The sequence below is a fragment of the Ruditapes philippinarum genome, unplaced genomic scaffold, assembly GCF_026571515.1.
Source record: "Ruditapes philippinarum isolate M1 unplaced genomic scaffold, ASM2657151v2 ctg706_1_1_1_1, whole genome shotgun sequence".
Classification (NCBI taxonomy): Eukaryota; Metazoa; Mollusca; class Bivalvia; order Venerida; family Veneridae; genus Ruditapes; species Ruditapes philippinarum.
The window spans coordinates 1-24,720 of record NW_026854344.1 but is presented as its reverse complement, the minus strand read 5'-3'; the positions used below and the strand labels follow the sequence as shown (position 1 = coordinate 24,720).

The 24,720-nt window shown below is 35.8% G+C and overlaps 1 long non-coding RNA gene across 1 annotated transcript; it reads left to right on the top strand.

Moving 5' to 3' along the window:
* The first annotated feature begins 96 nt into the window (after window positions 1-96).
* On the top strand, window positions 97-1,696 carry LOC132739872 (uncharacterized). Its single transcript, XR_009627066.1, has 3 exons — window positions 97-561; window positions 815-978; window positions 1,136-1,696. It is a non-coding gene; the product is annotated as an uncharacterized LOC132739872 (long non-coding RNA).
* The last annotated feature ends 23,024 nt before the right edge of the window (window positions 1,697-24,720 follow it).

Below are 24,720 nucleotides of genomic sequence, written 5' to 3'. Positions count from 1 at the left end.
AAAAACTTCTGGATCAAACACCACTATTTTTTTAAATAGGACCTTTGGATTACTTCATATATTATATTTTTTTGTAAGAATTGTTTGATGTTTTTACAGGGCATATGTTTTAAATGATAACTTTGTGTTTTGGTGGTTAAATTAGGAGAATAAAGATCTTGTTTGTTGTTATTAAGGTTGTGAAATTTTATATATGTACAGATCTATATAATTATGCTTCTAAAACAATTTTAAAACATGGAAGAATATGTACTGCAAATTTTTGTACATGTTATATGTAATCATTAGATTATGTGCCTTTACTTTGGCCTTTCTCAAATTATATGCATGCTTTACATTCCATCACCAGAGAGAGGCTAACAGGGCATGAATGTAAACAAATAATGTCTGACCTGATAAGCCCTAGCGTGTTAAACCTCATTTTTGTTGTTGTGTTCCACTATGTGATTCCAATTCTGGATATGATTATACGGTTATTTTTTTTATAAAATACCTGAGGATGTGAGTTTAATAAGTGCAGGGATTGTGAAAATAAAAAGGAATGAATGAGAACATTTCAAGGTAAAATTCCATTGTTCTATTCTTTTTTAAACCAAGCTACTTTAGATGTATTACTACTTATCTTAATTAATCTGATTTCTCATTATTTTTAATGTTTTATTTAATTATTAACATAAAAATATGTTTTGTTCATGAATTTCATTTAAATATCACACTTATAATTATGACATTTAAAACATAATTGCTTCAGAATCTAAATCAATACCGTTTTTATACTAAAAAGCAATAACAGTTATTTTATGTACTATTTCAGATCAATACATGACAACAGTTGCTCGTTTTGAAGCATTTCACACAATAAGATTAACGATCATGGACACCATTTCGAAAAAAATCTGAAGATAATAGATGTTTGACTAGAGAAGTTATGAACACAACAGTATGATGTCCACTAGAGAAGATTTTGCCAGATGAAAGGTACAACACAAGACTTAATTTTTATTTTTAAACATAAATAAAGTTCAGCCATTGTCAAAATGTATGTGCAATTAAAATATTAATTGATATATTCTAGAAATGTCATAATCCTTGTTTCCATTTCTAAATAAAATGTATATATATATATATTTTTCAGGAATTCGTTTGATAACAGTCATGAACACAAATTGACAACTGGTATTTGAATCGCCTTAAGTTGTAATATCTCTTCATGGCAAATGCATAACAGATGAAAAAGAAACTATCAAACAGTTCAAAGAAGAATTACAGAAAACTTAGGAAGAAAACAAACAGTGATATTGAACATTTGATACAAACGTCAATGTGATATTGAACGTTTGATACGAACAAATTTTCAAATGATGACAGTTGTATACCTTGTTATACAGGATTTCCAACATATATATATATATATTCATTACAGTTTTCAATGTTATAAAACATCAGCAAAAACATTAAAAGTGTTTATAATGAAGCAAGCAAAACAATCAGCTTGACTGGTAGAAAGAGAGGGATGTTGCAAGCTGACGAAATGTTTTTTAGCATATTTTAAAGGACCATTTGTTTAGTCTTTTGCGTCTTACATTAAAATAAATAATTAAAAAGTTCTAAATCATCGCATTACTTTGTTTTTAACATTGTGCTTTGTTGCATATATGGTCCAGCTGCAGGGAATATGTCAACATGTTAATTACATATTTTGTCCTCTTATTGCATTATATACTGTTGAGTGAATTTGTCTTGGAATGTTAAAAGAAGTGCTGAAACTCGATGCTTCCTTTCCTAATACCCTCCGACTGCAAGGTCCTGCTTAAGTTTTCCGCAAATGTTCAATCCCCTAAGTACATGGAATGTATGGGGTTGGTTAGTCCAGGCATAATCTTCTAGAAGTGCCGTGTATCCTTATGATTTGTTATATACCAGCTAGTACAGGCTTCCAACAATATGACCACATAATCAAGTCGGTCCAACTTGACAAGTGCAATAAGCTAATGACACCTCAGCTTCGTCTTAAGATTTGACTGATTTTTGCAATTAAATGATTGTAATTCGTTATATACTAAGTATTTCATACTGTAATTAATTTAAATAGTTGATAACATATAAGTTTTACGTTCTTTACTTAGCTTAAAATGTATTTTTACATTGCTGTAAACAACATCATGTGTTAAGATACTGAAAATCCATTGAAATGTATAAAACGGGGATGTGATGTCATATCTAAACAAAATATTATTTTGATTTGATAAGGCTGTCTGTAAAATTAACCAGTTATGTACTAAACAGTCATCCAGATTTTTTTACTTTTAAATGCAAAGTGAATAAAACTTGTTTTTTATTTCAATAGCTAAATTTAGGAGAAGTATGGTACAGAATTCAGCATCCAGCTGTTAACATCTATTATCAGTTAATTGCTTTATACATTCTTGACCAACATGTTTTTAGGTTAGCAATAAAATACTGATAACACAGATAATGTTTGTATAAGTTGCAAAGAGTTAACATGATATTTATTCTGACACGGAATATTAGAAATTACTTGGAATTATCATAAACATTAATTCACTTTTCAGGTCTTGAATACATGTATATCCTTCACTGTATATAGCATAAATTAAACCCTGTTGTTGATTTATTTATCTCCAGAAGAGATTTTTGTAATGTTAAATAAAGTTCTCAACAAGTATGTAGTAAATGGTACAATATGAAGATCTCTGCCACTGTAGGAAAATCTTTCGGCCATATATTCGTCATACGTTTACATAGAGCAGATATTAAAGCTTGCCCTGTTAGCCTCGTTCTGAGAAATCTATGAATATGTATGAGGTTACATTAAGAAGGGTCGTATTGAAACTTTTACTTGGACTTTCTAGAGAATATATAGTTTGCAAAGTTATTCCCCTTATTTCACTAAGATGTTTTCGCTCTGATTAACCTTTTGGTTACGGCTAATTTCAAACATATTCACTTTAAACTTAAATACTTATTTCATATAAAAGTACTAATGCATTTCTAAAGGACAGATGATCCTGACAGATATTTTTGCTAAATTATCTCCCTATTTATATTTCCCCCCAAAATACATATTAAATATTCACTTCGAACGTGAAGGCAAATTTTTTTATTTTTGTCAGAAACGCCAAATACGTGAAAAACAAAGTAAGACATGCACGGTCAATACGAAAATCGAAAACAAAAATTATCATGTAGTACTCCTTGATTATTTAGTATTCGATCCGCAGTAGGGCGTTAGATGTGACCGAATTTTACGATTAACACATAATATGCACCGGAATTTTTGTTAGCAGCCAGCCCGCATAGCTCAATCGGTTAGAGCGCGAGACTTGTAATCTCGACCTTGTGGGTTCGATTCCCGGACTGGTCAACTAAAATTACTAATCAGTCTTTCGGATAACACTTTTAATCGAGGTCCCATGTATGGGTGCTTAAACAACTTGGCACGTTAAAGAACCAGGGGAAGCTTCTGGAATTGGGGCATCTTTCTGTACCTGTAATTGCACTATCTCCAAAATCTAAAATGACTAATACACTTCTGGAGGACTCGCCAATATGGGCAAACGGTGGCGAGTATAAATACACACACAGTAAGCAGAAGTTAGAATGAGTTCACAAGATTTAGTACATTTTACTATTTGTCAAACACTATTTACGCTTTGACATTGTGGCAAGTGATATTTTACTCGCCAAGTCGCTTTATCCTATGAAAGATTCTCAGTAAATACCATATAATAAGAATACAAATAATGGGTTAAGCTCATATTGGCCTTGCTATTTGGCTGAAGACAGCTAGCCGTATTGGCCAAAGAATTTAGGCTTTTTATATCATTGCTTTGCTGTAATGAAAATCTTTATCTGTAAGCTTCATTTTAAATATTTCAATGAAATTAAATCTGACATCTTTCGAAAAACACAAGACATGAATAATACATATGTAATGAAGATATTAGTTAGATATTTGTAACCACTTTTATGCTCGTATTTTTATTCACGAGTTTGATTTGAACTTTTTTTCTTATCATGTCCGAATGCGCATGTCGAGTACGTCATAGTGAAGATCAAATGACCATAAATACAAAACATATGCACAATAGAGTATCTATTTTAAGATAATTTTAAGAACTTTATTTTTCAAAACAAAAACATAAGACAGATGTGTAAAGAAAACATCTTTTTAATTCATTTCAACAATAATATGAATAACCACTGCCTTTCTGGCGTTAAAATGGAAATAAAAACACGCATACGAGAAGCAAATTTGATAAAAGCGTTATCTGTTTGTGTGAACTTCACTCTGCAAATTAAAATCTATTTTAACTTTTGTGACCATGCCCCATTGATCCCTACCTCAATCAAAAGGAAGAATACCATGCAAGTTATCTACCTTCCAAATATGAAATACATTTGTCAATAAATAAAGGCTGTAAAAGTGTAGAAATCTATTTTTAGAACTGGCGACCTTGACCCAACTGAACCCTTACTCCATTCAAAGGAGAATACTTCAATTTTATGTTCCTACAAATATAAAAGTCATCTCTCAAAAGAATAATGTTAATGCACCTGTAAAAATGTGAAAATCTATTTTTGGCATTGGTGACTTTGGCCTTGACCCACAGGACCCCTAACTAAACCCAAAGGACGAGGACCTCCCTTGGCATGTTTGTATTAAACATGAAATACATTAAGTAATAGAAAGAGCATCGACACACGAGGCTATCTGATTGTACGAGGGGGCGTAGCCCCCGAGTATAAATCAGATTGCCGAGTTTTTTGATGTTCTTTCTCTTTTGTATCATAGTCAAACATAAAAACACGTTCCCTGATACCACATATTGAAACCCTACAAAAAGTAACAAATGAACGAGCATCTGAATATGATATTTCCATCGCTATCCCTTTCTCTGTCGTCACAATATGTAAACCCCGGACAAAATGAACCAATCAATGGGCATGCTCTGGAGTACGGGTAACTAATACCTGCACTCCAGTTAACGCACTGTGCATGTATATGTATACGATTTAACTCTGACACATTTTCAACAGCAAGGTTCCCAAACTATGATACAACTTAACAATAAAGGCTAAATGAGCGAAAATGATATAAAAACATTCACACCAGTGACCTTGACACTAGAGACCCCTTACTCCACAAAAAATACACGGCCATTAAAAGTATTAGGTTAACCATACAAGGTCCTATTTTCAAAGTGAAAAAAAAGGAATATAACTTGGGAAAATGAATGTCAGAGTTATATAACTTGGCAATATCATGAACTTTCTCTAAATAAGTAAGTGTGGAAATTATGAAGCCATAAGTATAGCCAGTACTTAAAAAAGTCCATCTTGCCGGTTTAGGTTGACGATATTCATTGTCAAACTGCTGAAAATGGCAATAATTTGATAAAGATTTATGCAATAATCATATAACTTGCCAGGATCAAGTATACTGTATTGATTAATAAATGTGTAAATTATGAAGCCATTTGTACGAGTAGATTTTAGGAAAAATCCAACATGCCATTTTATTATTTTGATCGTTCCATTTTTTATAACATGACACCAATTTTAGGCGGCCAGGCTCCTAGACTGCCAGCTTTAGGCTATTACACTGAAAAGTTCAGTGCCCTTAAGGTAAAGGCGTTTTTTTCCATAATCATGCATTTGTATGTGCTTTGCAAGACCTTTCATAGTGATTTTACTGTATTTTAAATTGTTTCAATATTTATAATATAAGTCACTAACTTTTAGCTACTAGGCTGCCGACTTGAGGCTGTTAGATTGCCAACTTCAGGTTGCAAAGCTGACATCGATAGGCTGTTAAGATGTTAGGCGGCCTCCTCATGATACTAGGCTGCCAACGTTAAGCTTCCAGGGCGTTAGGCAAACTCCTAAGGCCCAGGTCGTCAGCTATTTAGGCTTCCTCTTCCGACTGCGAGACAATTTGCCTCCTCCGTCAACAAGGCCATCAAACTGCCACCTCAGGCAGCAAGACCGTTAGGCTGTCTCTTCTGCCAATTTTACAGACATGATCATACAAAACTATTTACAGAACAATGCCAATTTTGCAGTTTCATACAAAAAGTATACAATTGTATAATTATCAATATTTACTTGCATAAGTTCAGCTAAAATCCAACGCAAAACAATATACATTATTAACAAGATGAGTATTATGAGCCAAAATTGAAAAGCAGTTCCATATATAATAAATTCACTCGCGTCAAACAGACAAAATTCGTCTTGAGAAGGCAGATTTAATTAATTTGATACAACAATAAAACTTGAGTTCAATCTTGCGAAATTTAACGGTAGTGTTGCGACATTTAACGGTAAGGGAAATTCGTGCGACATTTAGCGTTGACATTGCGACATTTAACGGCAAATGATTTTGCGATATTTAGCGGCGGTTGTGACATTTAGCGGCATTGGTGCGACATTTAGCGGCAAGTGCGACATTTAACGGCGTTGCGACATTTAACGGCGCCACATTGACTGCATCAGTTCTTTGAATTTTAGTGTGTTCGGTCGATTGAAATATTTACTTGGAATTAGGCTTCTCCTACTAAAACAAAAGAAAGGGCATTTTAACATATAGTGGAATTCATCGGCAATATCATTTTGATTACATAAAGTGCATTTCCTTTGACCATGTTCTACAAAAGACTTGCGCCATCTGCCAGTTTGAAAAAGTGTCACAGTTAAATCGTATACATATACATGCACAGTAAGTTAACTTGAGTGCAGGCATCAGTTACCCGCACTCCAAATCATTCCCGTTGAGAAATAAAGTTGATTTCTATGGTGGCTGATTTGGAACGTTTCTGTGCGCCGTCTTGTAGCTAGCGAAGCACGTCGCGTTGTCGTGTGGCGTGTTGTCGCGATGTCGCTTAAATCAAAGGATTGGCTTATAAGCCAAGCGACAAGACGTCAGTGCGACGAAAAGGCGATAACGATATAGGTTGTGTTGTCGCTATCGACAACGCAACGCGCAAAGTGTTCCAAATCAGCCACAATACATTATAAGCTATATCATTCTCGTAAATGAAATACATGGAAAAATATATAAAATAATGATTATTAATAAATTAAAAAAATATACAAAAATAAATAAATTACAAAGTAAAACAAAAATAGAATAATTTAATTCAAAGGCCTAATAAAAGTTTCACCCGTTGTGGGATTTGAGCTTACGACCTTCCGCATGCGAAACAAGGACCTTAACCACTACTCTAACAGGCCATATATTATCTTTCAAATGTTTTTCCTGTTGGATCGTTTTCGTATATGGCTTTATCCTGCCACCCCTGTGTACTTATAAATTAAGATTTCCCATTCTCGATCATATTTGAATCGATACCGTTATGCCGGATTCCGATGATTGCCGATAAAAAGGTCATTGAATATTCGAATGTCTCGGGCCAATATTGCCCAACAATATTTCAATAATGAAAAGGTCAGAGTTGAGAAGCACGGCGGAATATGCCGAATTTTCCCGCTTCACAGATTACAGACCACGTAATCATTTGAGCTAACAGGTCATTTTTGGTGGGAAACTCGCGCCGAGAAAACGTTCTTTGTGAATAGAGTAAGTGTGATGATATTTTACAACTTTTGTATTTGATCGTTTATATTGTTCTTGATGTATTCTATTTTTTATGTACTCGCGCTTTATATAATATCTTTAAATATGTATGTTATCCCTGTAGTTAGTTATGAGTTGAGTTGAAGTTATTGTTGATGGTTCTTATAAAATGTGATTTGGCCAGACTACGTGATGCGCCCGCGGTTTTGTTGATATACTCGCGATTTATAAAATATCTTTATGTAAGTTATCCCTGTACCCCCTATAGTAAGTAATGTGTAGAGTTGAAGTTATTGTTGATGGTTGTTGTAATAAAATGTGATTTGGCCAGACTACGTGATGCGCCCGCGGTTTTGTTGATTTACTCGCGATTTATAAAATAATCTATGTAAGTTATCCCTGTACCCCCTGTAGTAAGTGATGTGTTGAGTTGAAGTTATTGTTGATGGTTGTTGTAATAAAATGTGATTTGGCCAGACTACGTGATGCGCCCGCGGTTTTGTTGATTTACTCGCGATTTATAAAAAAATCTTTATGTAAGTTATCCCTGTACCCCCTGTAGTAAGTGATGTATTGAGTTAAAGTTATTGTTGATGGTTGTTGTTATAAAATGTGATTTGGCCAGACTACGTGATGCGCCCGCGGTTTTGTTGATATACTCGCGATTTATAAAATATCTTTATGTAAGTTATCCCTGTACCCCCTATAGTAAGTAATGTGTAGAGTTGAAGTTATTGTTGATGGTTGTTGTAATAAAATGTGATTTGGCCAGACTACGTGATGCGCCCGCAGTTTTGTTGATTTACTCGCGATTTATAACTTTTTTTTATGTAAGTTATCCCTGTACCCCCTGTAGTAAGTGATGTATTGAGTTAAAGTTATTGTTGATGGTTGTTGTTATAAAATGTGATTTGGCCAGACTACGTGATGCGCCCGCGGTTTTGTTGATATACTCGCGATTTATAAAAAAAATCTTTATGTAAGTTATCCCTGTACCCCCTGTAGTAAGTGATGTGTTGAGTTGAAGTTATTGTTGATGGTTGTTGTAATAAAATGTGATTTGGCCAGACTACGTGATGCGCCCGCGGTTTTGTTGATTTACTCGCGATTTATAATTTTTTTTATGTAAGTTATCCCTGTACCCCCTGTAGTAAGTGATGTATTGAGTTAAAGTTATTGTTGATGGTTGTTGTTACGAAATGTGATTTGGCCAGACAACGTGATGCGCCCGCGGTTTTGTTGATATACTCGCGATTTATAAAAAAAATCTTTATGTAAGTTATCCCTGTACCCCCTGTAGTTAGTTATGTGTTGAGTTAAAGTTATTGTTGATGGTGGTTGTTATAAAATGTGATTCTGGCCAGACTACTTGATGTGCCCGCGGTTTTGTTGATATACTCGTGATTTATAAAAAATCTTTATGTATGTTATCCCTGTAGTTAGTAATGTGTAGAGTTGAAGTTATTGTTGATGGTTGTTGTTATAAAATGTGATTCTGGCCAAGTTACGTGATGCGCCCGCGTTTGTTTTTTGTATATACTCACGATTTATAAAAACCTTTATGTATATTATCCCTTTAGTTAGAAATGTGTGAGTAGAAGTTCTTGTTGTAAAATGTGATTCTGGCCAGGCTACGTGATGCGCCCGCGGTTTTTTGATATACTCACGATTTATAAAAATCTTTATATAATTATTCAAGTACTTAGTTATGTGTTGAGTTGAAGTTATTGTTTTATGCTTGTTATAAAATGTGATTTGGTCAGACTACGTGATGCGCCCGCGGTTTTGTTGATATACTCGCGATTTATAAAAAAAATCTTTATGTACGTTATCCCTGTACCCCCTGTAGTTAGTAATGTGTTGAGTTGAAGTTATTGTTGATGGTTGTTGTTATAAAATGTGATTCTGGCCAGGCTACGTGATGCGCCCGCGGTTTTTTGATATACTCATACTCGAGTATTGTATTTGATATGTATTTGTATCTTTTTCACCAATAAAATAATCATATGTTTTTTTTTATTTTTGTTTTATGCTTCCTATCTCCTTTAGACCTCTTGCTTCATGTTTAACCTACTCTTTTTATGCTATGACTTGTGTATTTAGAATTTGTGTACTATGATTATGTTTGATATGTTTAATTATGTAATTTGTTTGCTCTAATACCTATATTTTTGTTTTACAGATCTACTTGCCATGTTCTTTAACTGTTTTTCCCCCTATTCTTATGTTTTGTGGGTATTTTTTGTGTTTTTGGAAACCCCCTGGAAAGAAGATGTTGGTGTTCTAGTTCTACATTGTGGCGGAGACGTGATGATGTGGATAGCTGCATGTGTATTATTGGTTGGAAACTGGCATGATGGAGCAATTAGGTATTTTACAATATTATACTTTAAGGATTTTTTTGTATGCATAGTATCATCTATTTAAGAGATAAAAAAATCAGCTAGTTCAACAAACAGTTGATAGGAATTGTCTATTGGAGATAGTCTTTTAGCTAGCTAGACTGGAAGGTAAGTGGTTCTACTAGGCATGAACTTGCCCTACCCTGAAACTCATTTGACGGCCTTTATCTGCCATATAATAAAGAATGGGCATTCATATAATATAAAACCAATGAAACATTGATAATTACCTGCTTACTTGAAAAGTAATTTGTAAAGACATGATATATATTAACATTATAAGATTAGAATGTTATTTTGTAAACCCTGGTGATATGTCAGACCATGGAGGAGTGATGAAGACTATCAGTTCTTCGAGAGTCCCAGTGCCTATATACTCGCAAAAAGGATTTGGTATGGAATAGCTTAGTACATTTATGTGCTGGCAGATTTGTACAACAATAAGTTGTTCCAGTGTGAAGAAAGATACGTGTCATAAGGTAAACCTTGTTCTTTGATGCTATATAGTAAATCATAAAAAAGATAATGAATCATAATAAAATCAAAATACAAGTTTGGTTGAAATCCTGTGCAATTTGAGCCAAATGAATATAGAGGTGAAAATCCTGTCGGCCATTTTGGAGACTAGGGTTCCATTCCCTGTCTATGTTTACTTACAAAATACAATTTTATTATATTACTTATGAATAAGGTATACAGTTGATAGGAATTGTCTATTGGAGATAGTCTTTTAGCTAGCTTGACTGGAAGGTAAGTGGTTCTACTAGGCATTAACTTGCCCGACCCTGAAACTCATTTGACGGCTTTTATCTGCCATATAATAAAGAATGGGCATTCATATAATATAAAACCAATGAAACATTGATAATTACCTGCTTACTTGAAAAGTAATTTGTAAAGACATGATAAATATTAACATTATAAGATTAGAATGTTATTTTGTAAACCCTGGTGATATTTCAGACCATGGAGGAGTGATGAAGCGGAAGTGGATAAGACTATCAGTTCTTCGAGAGTACCAGTGCCTATATACTCGCAAGAAGGATATGGTATAGAATAGCTTAGTACATCTATGTGCTGGCAGATTTGTACAACAATAAGTTGTTCCAGTGTGAAGAAAGATGCGTATCATAAGGTAAACCTTGTTCTTTGATGCTATAGTAAATCATAAAAAAGATACTGAATCATAATAAAATCAAATACAAGTTTGGTTGAAATCCTGTGCAATTTGAGCCAAATAAATATACAGGTGAGTATCCTGTCGGACATTTTGGAGACTAGGGTTCCATTCCCTGTCTATGTTTACTTACAAAATACAATTTTATTATATTACTTATGAATAAAGTAACTTTTGGTAGGTTGGTGGGTCTGTAACTTTTTGTGTTGCCTCTACAGAGTAGTGGTGTCATATAGGGATCACTTCTCCGTGGTTTGTCTGTCCGTGCAAAACAAATGGGTGACTAGGAAAACAATAGTTATTGGTACATTTTCTTCGATTCTTTTTGTTTTACTTGTGTGTCTTCTTTTAAGCCTTGTGTGACTGAAAATGGATAAAAAGATCAAAGGAAAGTCACGCAAGTACTTCCGCCTGCCTGTCCGGACTACTCAAAAACTACTGGTGCAATTTCATCTAAACTTTACAAGAAAGATCAGTTACAAGTCTAGTTGTGCATATCGTCAACATTTTAGGGTTCAATCATATTTGTCAGAGAAATGGCCCTTCAATTATTTTAATTTTTAGCTCGACTATACGAAGTATATAGAGAGCTGTCCTACTCGCCCCGGAGTCCCCTTCCAGATTTCAGATTAAAGTTTGGTTGCAGTTAAATATTTTTTACTCGATGAAACTCATGGTTATTTTTTTTGCTTGTTAGCTGGTATCTCCCTAACTATTGAAGGGAATGGAATGAAACTTAACATACATTTTCAATCACTGTGATTTTATTATTTTTTTTTTTAATTTTTTTTTGGAACCACGTTTAAGGCCCGTTTATTTACATTTACCTTTTTACATAATACGTTCATTTTACATATTTCAATTAATTATTTTACATAACATACGTTACAAACTAATATTATGTTGTTGTAGACATTTTAAAATAATTTCAAAGAGCTTATAAACGTGAATCTCTTTAAGAAAAAGTTAAGAAAAAGGATATTATATTTTAAACAAGATGAAGTTTTGTTAAATCAATTTTAAATATTTCCTTGAGTCAGTTTGAAAAATGCTGAAAAATTTGGGGAGTTGCTAAAATATAAAAGGATAATTTGCAAGAGAAAAAAAAACTGTAGTAAACAAAAACATATTTTTCCAACAAACTACAATAAGATAAAAAAAAAGGTAATATTAAGAAAGAAAGGCTGCTTTGGTAATATACTTCTGACATATCATCAATCAGTTCTTATAACATTATTAGAAAGTTATTCCATTTCCTGTTGAAATCATTGAGAGAATCATTTTGAAATGCTATGTATTTTTCTAAAGATATTCTATCAATCAATTTTCTTTTAAACACAAGATTATTTGGTAATTTCTTTTTTGTTTTACAACTATATATATAATATTTGGCAAATAAGAGAATATATGATAAAATTTTATTTTGTGAATGGAAAAAGGACAAAAATTTGTCTTGGGTTGCATGTATACCAATTTCTACCAACCATTTAAACAATTCATTCCAGAAAATTTGTGTTTGTTGACAGGTCCAAAATATATGTTCTATGCTATCTATTTCCATATTACAAAAATCACAAAGGCTAGATTCCACTAATTTACATCTAAAGAGAAATTTGTTAGTTGCAATATTTCTATGTAGGAAATCAAAATAAAAATTTTGCAAAATATTATCCTTACAAATATCAAACGCATTTAAATATATTTGTTGCCAATTGAAATTTTTATCTGGAAATTCTGCCTCCCATTTTAACTGGGATTTTATTTTTTCATTCTGGTATTTTAGCCTTTTTCTTTTTGAACATGTGTCAATTTTCTATTTAAGAGATGTGTTTCTGTTTTTTCTAAAAGCTCATAAATATTTATTTCCTCAGTTGTTACAGAAAGAATGATATTATCTAATTTTCTTTTCCAACATGTTGGAATTGAAGAGATAAGTCTATGGTAATTTAAAAACTCAGTATATGGGATGTTATATTCAGTTTTTAATTGATTAAAAGTTTTAATTTTTTTTTTGCGTTTGTATCATAGATATCTTTTACATGGTATATATTTTTGTTTTTCCACTGTCTGAAATAGAGAAGGCTATTGTTATTTTTTATGTTTGAATTTTGCCAAATAATTTGTTCTGAAATATTTTTCGGGTTTTCATTAAAATTGATTTCACTCCAAGCTACTAATACTTCGTGTATAAATTTATTTTTGATTTTAAATTTCAATATATCTTTTGTGTTTATATTGCATTTAAATAAAGATATTCCACCTAAATGATTAATATTTTTCTTTATTATTTCTTTCCACAACCCATTATTTGAATCGTTTATTATTCTTTTTATCCAGTTCGATTTTATTGAGTTCAAAAATATAGGAATGTCAATCATATTTAGACCTCCGTTTTTGTACTCCTGTATTATCACATCCCGTTTGACTTTATCCCTTTTTGAGCTCCATATAAATTCATAACATTGTTGTTTAATTGTATTTACAGTATTGTTTGGTAATAACATATTGGTAATATTATTTAGTAAATAACACTGTGATTTTATAACATGATTGGCACAGGTCCCATAACTCTGATTTACATATTTACATATTTATGCCCCTTTTTGTACTCATTGAAACATCCTTGTGACAACTATATCGAAAAGTCGAGCATTGCTGTCCTCCGACAGCTCTTGTTGAACTTGGAATTTATTTGAAAATTGTTATATTTTTAAGTACATGTACTTGTATTATTTTTTTGTATTATAAATGATGTCTACTCTAGACTTAGGATAATTTTCCTTTGTCAATACTCACATCATGCATGACAAGTTCCATTACTATAGCATCTTTATTTCAAGAGTTATAAACAAAATAATCTCATAAAAAAACATTAACCATCTTAAAATAATGCTGACGATCAACCTTGATCAATGCTATGTTTTGACAGCTGTGTAATGCCAGATAAACAATGTACCACCAAGTCAACTAATCAAATGGCCCCTCGCTAATTTGCATAAATTCCATTGCACAGTGTGATATACCGTTCTCCTGGATTTTATTGGTTAATTTATTTGCACTTATATAAAATCAAAACTGTCAAAATGATGGCATTAATCCATTTCCTTTTCTATCCACAAACTTTCTTTAACCCATACAGTACAGTTTCGCGATCAATATAAACACCTTTTCTCGCCGTTGTGGGTAGCTTCATATATACACTCTGTTGATTTCCCTGAGCATGCCTTTCAACGCCGTCAAATTAAACACAAATTTCCATTTAATTATTCATATAAATGACACAGGAAGAATGATATTGTAAACACAAAATATTGGCAAGGTATTTTCCATTTTCAGAAAATTGGGTTACTATAAAAAGATTTTTGGAAAAATCTGTATAGTACGCCGCCGACCTCTAAATAACTTTCACATGGAATTAAATATTTTTTCAGAAAATGGATTGTTGTGTAACAGTGGTGAAGTGTTTGTTGATCGAGACTATCAATTCTTCGAGAGTCCCAGTGCCTATATACTCACGAGAAGGATATGGTATGGAATAGCTTGGTACATTTCCGTGCTGGTATATTTGTACATTTGGAAGTTGTTTCAGTGTGGAGAGAGATGGACACGGTCAGTATGCAATTTGATAGGAATGTTTCTGCCAATACAGGTGGAGAGTCGTCAAATGACTTAAGAAACAACAAAACAAATGTGATTTGTTTAGTTAAAAAGACTTTGTTCAACATATGGTATAGTTTAGAAATGAGATTGGAATGTTGTTTTGTTAACCCCAGTGAACTTTCAGTTAATCTTAAGACCAAGGAGGCAAATTTGTAAGAATGACATGAAACATGGTGATGATGGATGGATGTGTGGATGGTCAAAGCCACTCAGTGACAGAGTATTGAAGTACTTGACGTGCATTGTGAAAGTTGATCGAGACTATCAATTCTTCGAGAGTCCCAGTGCTTATATACTCGCAAGAAGGATATGGTATGGAATAGCTTGGTACACCACTTTGCTGGTAGATTTGTACGTTTGGAAGTTGTTTCAGTGTGGAGAGAGATGGACACGGTGCAGTGGAGCATATTTTCTCTGCCAATAAAGGTGGGGAATCGACATATGACTTGAGAACCAACAAAACAAATATAGCTTGGTACATCTCTGTGCTGGTAGATTTGTACATTTGAAAGTTATTTCAGTGTGGAGAGAGATGGACACAGTCAATATGCAATTTGATAGGAATGATCTACTTTAGCTAGTAGACTAGAATATCTGTGGTTCTACCCTTTTACCTTTTTACCTGCCCTTGTCTGTCCGTTTTGAGGCATATTTTTTTCTGCCAATAAAGGTGGAGAGTCGTCAAATGACTTAAGAACCAATAAACCAAATGTGAGTTGTTTAGTTAAAAAGACTTTGTTCAACATATGGTATATGATGAGAAATGAGATTGGAATGTTGTTTTGTTAACACCATTGAACTTTCAGTTAATCTTAAGACCAAGGAGGCAAATTTGCAAGAATGACATGAAACATGGTGATGATGGATGGATGTGTGGATGGTCAAAGCCACTCTGTGACAGAGTATTGGAGTACTTGACATGCATTGTGAAAGTTGGTCGAGACTATCAATTCTTCAAAAGTACCAGTGCCTATATACTCGCAAGAAGGATATGGTATGGAATAGCTTGGTACACCTCTTTGCTGGTAGATTTGTACATTTGGAAGTTGTTTCAGTGTGAAGAGAGACGGACACGGTGTATTGTACGGTAAACCTTGCTCTTTGATTTCATTGGTAAATCCCTATGAATATAATGAATTTATGATAATAATTTAGAAATAAGTATGCCCTTGTCTGTCCATTTTGGGGCATATTTTCTCTGCCAATAAAGGTGGAGAGTCGCCATATGACTTGAGAACCAAAAAAACAAATATAGCTTGGTACTAAGGCCCCCACGATTACACGTTTAAACGGATTCGTATCGATTTCCATTCATAAACGTTTACGATAACTTTTACCGTTTAATCGAAATGACCATATTGCCTACAAAATTTCTTAATCATTGCCTTTTATCATGGATTTTATCAATTCTAGTGGTTTATTCCAAAGTAAAAAACGGAAAATGGGTGTTACCGTGCAAAATTGCTCCTGACATAATACATTTTTTAGTAAAAAAGGGGATATAATGCAGAAAATGCGTGCTGACTCAATCGTGACCATGCTTTATTTGTACGTGTATTAAAAATAGAAAGTAAGTCATCATTTGGCAACTTAAATGCATGGTATATATAGTACATAGAGGTACCACCATTTAAACGGTATCGTTTCGGTTCTTAGCAATCGTGTAAACGTTTACAAAAAATTGTAAACGTGGGAGCGTTACTTGGTACATCTCTGTGCTGGTAGATTTGTACATCAGTATGGAGAGAGATGGACACAGTCAGTATGCAATTTGATAGGAATGATCTTTTTTAGCTAGTCTATTACTAGATAGACTAGAATATCTGTGGTTCTTCCCTTTAACCTGCCCTTGTCTGTCCATTTTGGGCCAATAAAGATGGAGAGTCGTCAAATGACTTAAGAACCAACAAAACAAATGTGATTTGTTTAGTTAAAAAAACTTTGTTCAACATATGATATATGTTGAGAAATGAGATTGGAATGTTGTTTTGTTAACCCCAGGTAAATCTCTATAAATATAATGAATTTATAATAATAAATCAGAAATAATGCCCTTGTTTGACAATCGGCTCTCGACTTTCATTTTTTCATTCTGGACTGTTATTTTCCACACATATTCATCAATATACAACACAAACATATCCCCTGGACAGCCCTGACAATCAGCCTGACTTCCACTTCTTCATTCTGGACTGTTTATTCACTCATATACACATCCCCTAGACAGCCCTGACAATCAACTCGACTTCCATTTTTTCATTCTGGACTGTTTTTTCCACTCATATTCATCAAAAAACAACACAAACATATCCCCTGGACAGCCCTGACAATCAGCCTGACTTCCACTCTTTCATTCTGGACTGTTAATTCACTCACATTCATTAATATACAACACAAACATATCTCCTGGACAGCCCTGCCAATCAGCTTGACTTCAACTTTTTCATTCTGGACTGTTTATTCACTCACATTCATTAATATGCAACACAAAGATATCCCCTGGACAGCCCTGACAATCACCTTGACTTCCACTTTTTCATTCTGGACTGTTTATTCACTCACATTCATTAATATACAACACAAAGATATCTCCTGGACAGCCCTGACAATCAGCTTGACTTCCACTTTTTCATTCTGGACTGTTTATTCACTCACATTCATTAATATACAACACAAACATATCTCCTGGACAGCCCTGCCAATCAGCTTGACTTCCACTTTTTCATTCTGGACTAGTTTTGTTTCACTCAAATTCATCAAAACACAACACAAACATTTCCCCTGGACAGCCTTGACAATCAGCCTGACTTCCACTTTTTTGTTCTGGACTGTTTATTCACTCACATTTATTAATATACAACACAAACATATCCCCTGGACATCCCTGACAATCAGCCCTGCCAATCAACTTGACTTTCACTTTTTAATTCTGGACTGTTTTTTTCCACTCATATTCATCAAAACACAACACAAATATATCCCTTGGACAGCCCTGACAATCAGCCTGACTTCCACTTTTTCATTCTGGACTGTTTTTTCACTCATATTCATCAAACCACAACACAAACATATCCCCTGGACAGCCCTGACAATCAGCCTGACTTCCACTTTTTCATTCTGGACTGTTTTTTTGACTCATATTCATCAAAACACAACACAAACATATCCCCTGGACAGCCCTGACAATCAGCTTGACTTTCACTTTTTCATTCTGGACTGTTTATTCACCCACATTCATAAAAATACAACACAAACATATCTCCTGCCAGCCCTGACAATCAGCTTGACTTCCACTTTTTCATTCTGGACTGTTTATTCACTCTCACATATATTAATATACAACACAAACATACCCCAGGACAGCCCTGACAATCAGGTTGACTTCCACTTTTTCATTCTGGACTGTTTATTCACTTACATTCATCACAACACAACACAAACATATCCTCTGGACAGCCCTGACAATCAGCGTGACTTCCACATTTTTATTCTGGACTGTTTATTCACTCACATTCATTAATATACAACACAAAGATATCCCCTGGACAGCCCTGACAATCAGCTTGACTTCAACTTTTTGTTTTCTTGACTGTTTTTTCACTCACATTTATAAAAACACAACATTAACATATCCCCTGGACAGCCCTGACAATCACCTTGACTTCCACTTTTTCATTCTGGACTGTTTATTCACTCACATTTATCATTACACAACACAAACATATCCCCTGGACAGCCCTGACTATCAGCTTGACTTCCATTTTTTCATTCTGGACTGTTTTTTTCCCACTCATATTCATCAAAACACAACACAAACGTATCCCCTGGACAGCCCTGACAATCAGCTTGACTTCCACTTTTTCATTCTGGACTGTTTATTCACTCACATTCGTTAATATACAACACCATCATATCCCCTGGACAGCCCTGACAATCAGCTCGGCTTCCACTTTTTCATTCTGGACTGTTTCACACACATTTCTATTGTATAACTTATCTTTACAACTGTTCTACACTTTTGGCCCGTTCTACCATGAGGGGAAGTGCAGACCATGCAGTTTATCTGCTTGAATTCTTTTTTTCTTTTTCAGCTCAATTTTATATAGTGTTTTTATCTTTAACAACTGTTCTACACTTTTTGCCCAGGTCCATCATGAAGGGGAAGTGCAGACCATGCAGTTTATCTACTTTATTTTTTTTCTATTTCAGCTCAATTTTATATAGTGTTTTTATCTTTAACAACTGTTCTACACTTTTGACCAGTTCTACCATGAAGGGGAAGTGCAGACCATGCGGTTTTTAATGTTATTTCTTTAATAAACTGTTTTGACTTTTATTTATCTTTACTCATCTATTTTACTTATTTTTTACAGTGTTCTACACTTATTGACCAGACATCTACTAGTCATGACAAACTTGTACATCTAATCTTAATGGGTCAAAGTGTTCCTGAATTATTGATCTGAACACCTTTATGATGCTATTTACCTTGACTTGAACTTAATCAATGATAAATCTACCAGTCATTACCAACATGACCACCTCATTTGATGTCCATAAGCCATGGCTTTCCCTAGTTGACCAATCAACTTCTTTAACTACTTGGCATGATTAACTTTAAAAGCCCAATCATTGACCAAAACTTTCTCCGGTTATTGGTCAGACATGGATATTGGATATTGAAGCTCTGATCATGGAATGGTGGGGATGTGTAGCAAAACCAAAACGCACGACTTTATAAACTATAGACTGTACAGTGACAGACTTACCATTCTTCAGAGCTTCAATCAAAGGTTAATAATTTGAAAAAACTAGCTAAACACCATTTCCGGTACTTTCTGTGCATAGCTATCGCGAATTCACCTAAATGTTGTGTAATAATGTAACAATCTGTATGTTTTAGGCCTTTTTGGGATTAAAGTGAAATAAAACAATTATTTCATTGTTAGAAAATAATTAAAAATAATATATCTCAAACGGTGATTTTATAGCTAAACAACACTGTTTGGAGTTTGGATGTGATAATATCACAAGGTCATAGCCCGAGTGATATAATGAGCACATCTAAATGACAATCAATTATTTTATCAAGCTATAAAATCACTGATTTGGATATCTTATTTCAATTCTAACACAACATCAACAAATAAATGAGCCGCGTCACGACAAAACCAACATAATGAGTTTGCGACCAGCATGGATCCAGACCAGCCTGCGCATCCGCGCAGTCTGATCAGGATCCATGCTGTTCGCTATCAGTTTCTCTACTTGTTATAGGGTTTGTAAGCGAACAGTATGGATCCTGATCAGACTGCGCGGATGCGCAGGCTGGTCTGGATCCATGCTGGTCGCAAACCCACTATGTTGTTTCTGTCATGACGCGGCTCAAATGTGTAAAATATGCGATAGATAGTAACCGCCTGAAACTCTAAAATAATTATAAAAAATAGATATATCACATAATAATGGTGTTTATTATATACTGATAAATGAAATATGAAATAAAATTTGTATTTTCATTTTCCGTATTTTTCACTGTAAAAGATATATTTTTCACTGCAGTTAAAGATATTTTACATATTTTTACTTGTGTCTTGCCGGATTACTTTCTTCTAAATTCAGCCAATGAACAAAATTTAAGAAGTAATCTTTCAAATTTTAATATAAAAAAATGTATATAATAAACAGAAAATTCAAGTCTTTTTTAAAATAGGAAAAATTTTTTCATTTTTTGGGTAAAAAATTTATATATTTCACTGTGGGGGAAAGCCACTCATAAAATTTATTTTTTTCAAAACCCCCAATGAAATAAATTGTGTATAAAAAAATTTGAATATCCTCTATATACTTCATTTGCACCGTAGCCCAAATACAAGGCTGGCACCAAGTCGGAATGCATTAGGCCTTTTTCGCTTCATTTATTTTCTTTTATATACGCTTGCGCTCAAAGTTTCTAAAAAAAAAACGGGTGCGACAATGGCCACTGTGTGGTCACCGTAGGTCTGATTCGCTTGCAATTTGCACTGTTGGAAAGGTTAGAGGAAGCCCTACACAGCCCTCAAGTCTTATGGCCGTAGCCCAAATACAAGGCCGGCACCAAGTCGGAATGCATTAGGCCTTTTTCGCTTCATTTTTTTTATATACGTTTGCGCTCAAAGTTTCTAAAAAAAAACGGGTGCGACAATGGCCACTGTGTGGTCACCGTAGGTCCGATTCGCTTGCAATTTGCACTGTTGGAAAGGTTAGAGGAAGCCCTACACAGCCCTCAAGTCTCATGGCCGTAGCCCAAATACAAGGCCGGCACCAAGTCGGAATGCATAAGGCCTTTTTCGCTTCATTTTTTTATATACGTTTGCGCTCAAAGTTTCTGAAAAAAAAACGGGTGCGACAATGGCCACTGTGTGGACCACCGTAGGTCCGATTCGCTTGCAATTTGCACTGTTGGAAACTTTAGAGGAAGTCCTACACAGCCCTCAAGTCTCATGGCCGTAGCCCAAATACAAGGCCGGCACCAAGTCGGAATGCATTAGGCCTTTTTCGCTTCATTTTTTTTTATATACGTTTGCGCTCAAAGTTTCTGAAAAAAAACCGGGTGCGACAATGGCCACTGTGTGGTCACCGTAGGTCCGATTCGCTTGCAATTTGCACTGTTGGAAAGGTTAGAGGAAGCCCTACACAGCCCTCAAGTCTCATGGCCGTAGCCCAAATACAAGGCCGGCACCAAGTCGGAATGCATTAGGCCTTTTTTCGCTTCATTTTTTTTTATATACGTTTGCGCTCAAAGTTTCTAAAAAAAAACGGGTGCGACAATGGCCACTGTGTGGTCACCGTAGGTCCGATTCGCTTGCAATTTGCACTGTTGGAAAGGTTAGAGGAAGCCCTACACAGCCCTCAAGTCTCATGGCCGTAGCCCAAATACAAGGCCGGCACCAAGTCGGAATGCATTAGGCCTTTTTCGCTTCATTTTTTTTTTTTTTATATACGTTTGCGCTCAAAGTTTCTAAAAAAAAACGGGTGCGACAATGGCCACTGTGTGGTCACCGTAGGTCCGATTCGCTTGCAATTTGCACTGTTGGAAAGGTTAGAGGAAGCCCTACACAGCCCTTAAGTCTCATGGCCGTAGCCCAAATACAAGGCCGGCACCAAGTCGGAATGCATTAGGCCTTTTTCGCTTCATGTTTTTTTATATACGTTTAAGCTCAAAGTTTCTAAAAAAAAACGGGTGCGACAATGGCCACTGTGTGGTCACCGTAGGTCCGATTCGCTTGCAATTTGCACTGTTGTAAAGGTTAGAGGAAGCCCTACACAGCCCTCAAGTCTCATGGCCGTAGCCCAAATACAAGGCCGGCACCAAGTCGGAATGCATTAGGCCTTTTTTCGCTTTATTTTTTTTATATACGTTTGCGCTCAAAGTTTCTAAAACAAAACGGGTGCGACAATGGCCACTGTGTGGTCACCGTAGGTCCGATTCGCTTGCAATTTGCACTGTTGGAAAGGTAAGAGGAAGCCCTACACAGCCCTCAAGTCTCATGGCCATAGCCCAAATACAAGGCCGGCACCAAGTCGGAATGCATTAGGCCTTTTTAGCTTCATTTTTTTTATATACGTTTGCGCTCAAAGTTTCTAAAAAAAAAACGGGTGCGACAATGCCACTGTGTGGTCACCGAAGGTCCGATTCGCTTGCAATTTGCACTGTTGGAAAGGTTAGAGGAAGTGCATTAGGCCTTTTTCGCTTCATTTTTTTATATACGTTTGCGCTCAAAGTTTCTAAAAAAAAAAACGGGTGCGACAATGGCCCTGTGTGGTCACCGTATGTCCGATTCGCTTGCAATTTGCACTGTTGGAAAGGTTAGAGGAAGCCCTACACAGCCCTCAAGTCTCATGGCCGTAGCCCAAATACAAGGCCGGCACCAAGTCGGAATGCATTAGGCCTTTTTCGCTTCATTTTTTTTATATACGTTTGCGCTCAAAGTTTCTAAAAAAACGGGTGCGACAATGGCCACTGTGTGGTCACCGTAGGTCCGATTCGCTTGCAATTTGCACTGTTGGAAAGGTTAGAGGAAGCCCTACACAGCCCTCAAGTCTCATGGCCGTAGCCCAAATACAAGGCCGGCACCAAGTCGGAATGCATTAGGCCTTTTTTGCTTCATTTTTTTTTATATACGTTTGCGCTCAAAGTTTCTAAAAAAAACGGGTGCGACAATGGCCACTGTGTGGTCACCGTAGGTCCGATTCGCTTGCAATTTGCACTGTTGGAAAGGTTAGAGGAAGCCCTACACAGCCCTCAAGTCTCATGGCCGTAGCCCAAATACAAGGCCGGCACCAAGTCGGAATGCATTAGGCCTTTTTCGCTTCATTTTTTTTATATACGTTTGCGCTCAAAGTTTCTAAAAAAACGGGTGCGACAATGGCCACTGTGTGGTCACCGTAGGTCCGATTCGCTTGCAATTTGCACTGTTGGAAAGGTTAGAGGAAGCCCTACACAGCCCTTAAGTCTCATGGCCGTAGCCCAAATACAAGGCCGGCACCAAGTCGGAATGCATTAGGCCTTTTTCGCTTCATGTTTTTTTTATATACGTTTAAGCTCAAAGTTTCTAAAAAAACGGGTGCGACAATGGCCACTGTGTGGTCACCGTAGGTCCGATTCGCTTGCAATTTGCACTGTTGTAAAGGTTAGAGGAAGCCCTACACAGCCCCCAAGTCTCATGGCCGTAGCCCAAATACAAGGCCGGCACCAAGTCGGAATGCATTAGGCCTTTTTCGCTTTATTTTTTTTTTATATACGTTTGCGCTCAAAGTTTCTAAAAAAAACGGGTGCGACAATGGCCACTGTGTGGTCACCGTAGGTCCGATTCGCTTGCAATTTGCACTGTTGGAAAGGTTAGAGGAAGCCCTACACAGCCCTCAAGTCTCATGGCCGTAGCCCAAATACAAGGCCGGCACCAAGTCGGAATGCATTAGGCCTTTTTCGCTTCATTTTTTTTTATATACGTTAAGTGTTGCGCTCAAAGTTTCTAAAAAAAACGGGTGCGACAATGGCCACTGTGTGGACACCGTAGGTCCGATTCGCTTGCAATTTGGACTGTTGGAAAGGTTAGAGGAAGCCCTACACAGCCCTCAAGTCTCATGGCCGTAGCCCAAATACAAGGCCGGCACCAAGTCGGAATGCATTAGGCCTTTTTCGCTTCATTTTTTTTTTATATATACGTTTGCGCTCAAAGTTTCTAAAAAAAACGGGTGCGACAATGGCCACTGTGTGGTCACCGTAGGTCCGATTCGCTTGCAATTTGCACTGTTGGAAAGGTTAGAGGAAGCCCTACACAGCCCTCAAGTCTCATGGCCGTAGCCCAAATACAAGGCCGGCACCAAGTCGGAATGCATTAGGCCTTTTTCGCTTCATTTTTTTTATATACGTTTGCGCTCAAAGTTTCTAAAAAAAAACGGGTGCGACAATGGCCACTGTGTGGTCACCGTAGGTCCGATTCGCTTGCAATTTGCACTGTTGGAAAGGTTAGAGGAAGCCCTACACAGCCCTCAAGTCTCATGGCCGTAGCCCAAATACAAGGCCGGCACCAAGTCGGAATGCATTAGGCCTTTTTTGTTGGAAAGGTTAGAGGAAGCCCTACACAGCCCTCAAGTCTCATGGCCGTAGCCCAAATACAAGGCCGGCACCAAGTCGGAATGCATTAGGCCTTTTTCGCTTCATTTTTTTTATATACGTTTGCGCTCAAGTTTCTAAAAAAAAGGGCGACAAGGGCCCAACTGTGGGGTCACCGTAGGTCCGTTCGTTTGCAATTTGCATTTTTGGGAAAAGTAAGGGGGCCCCTACACAGCCCTAAATCTCTGGCCAACCCCAAATACAAGGCGGCCCCAAGTGGAAT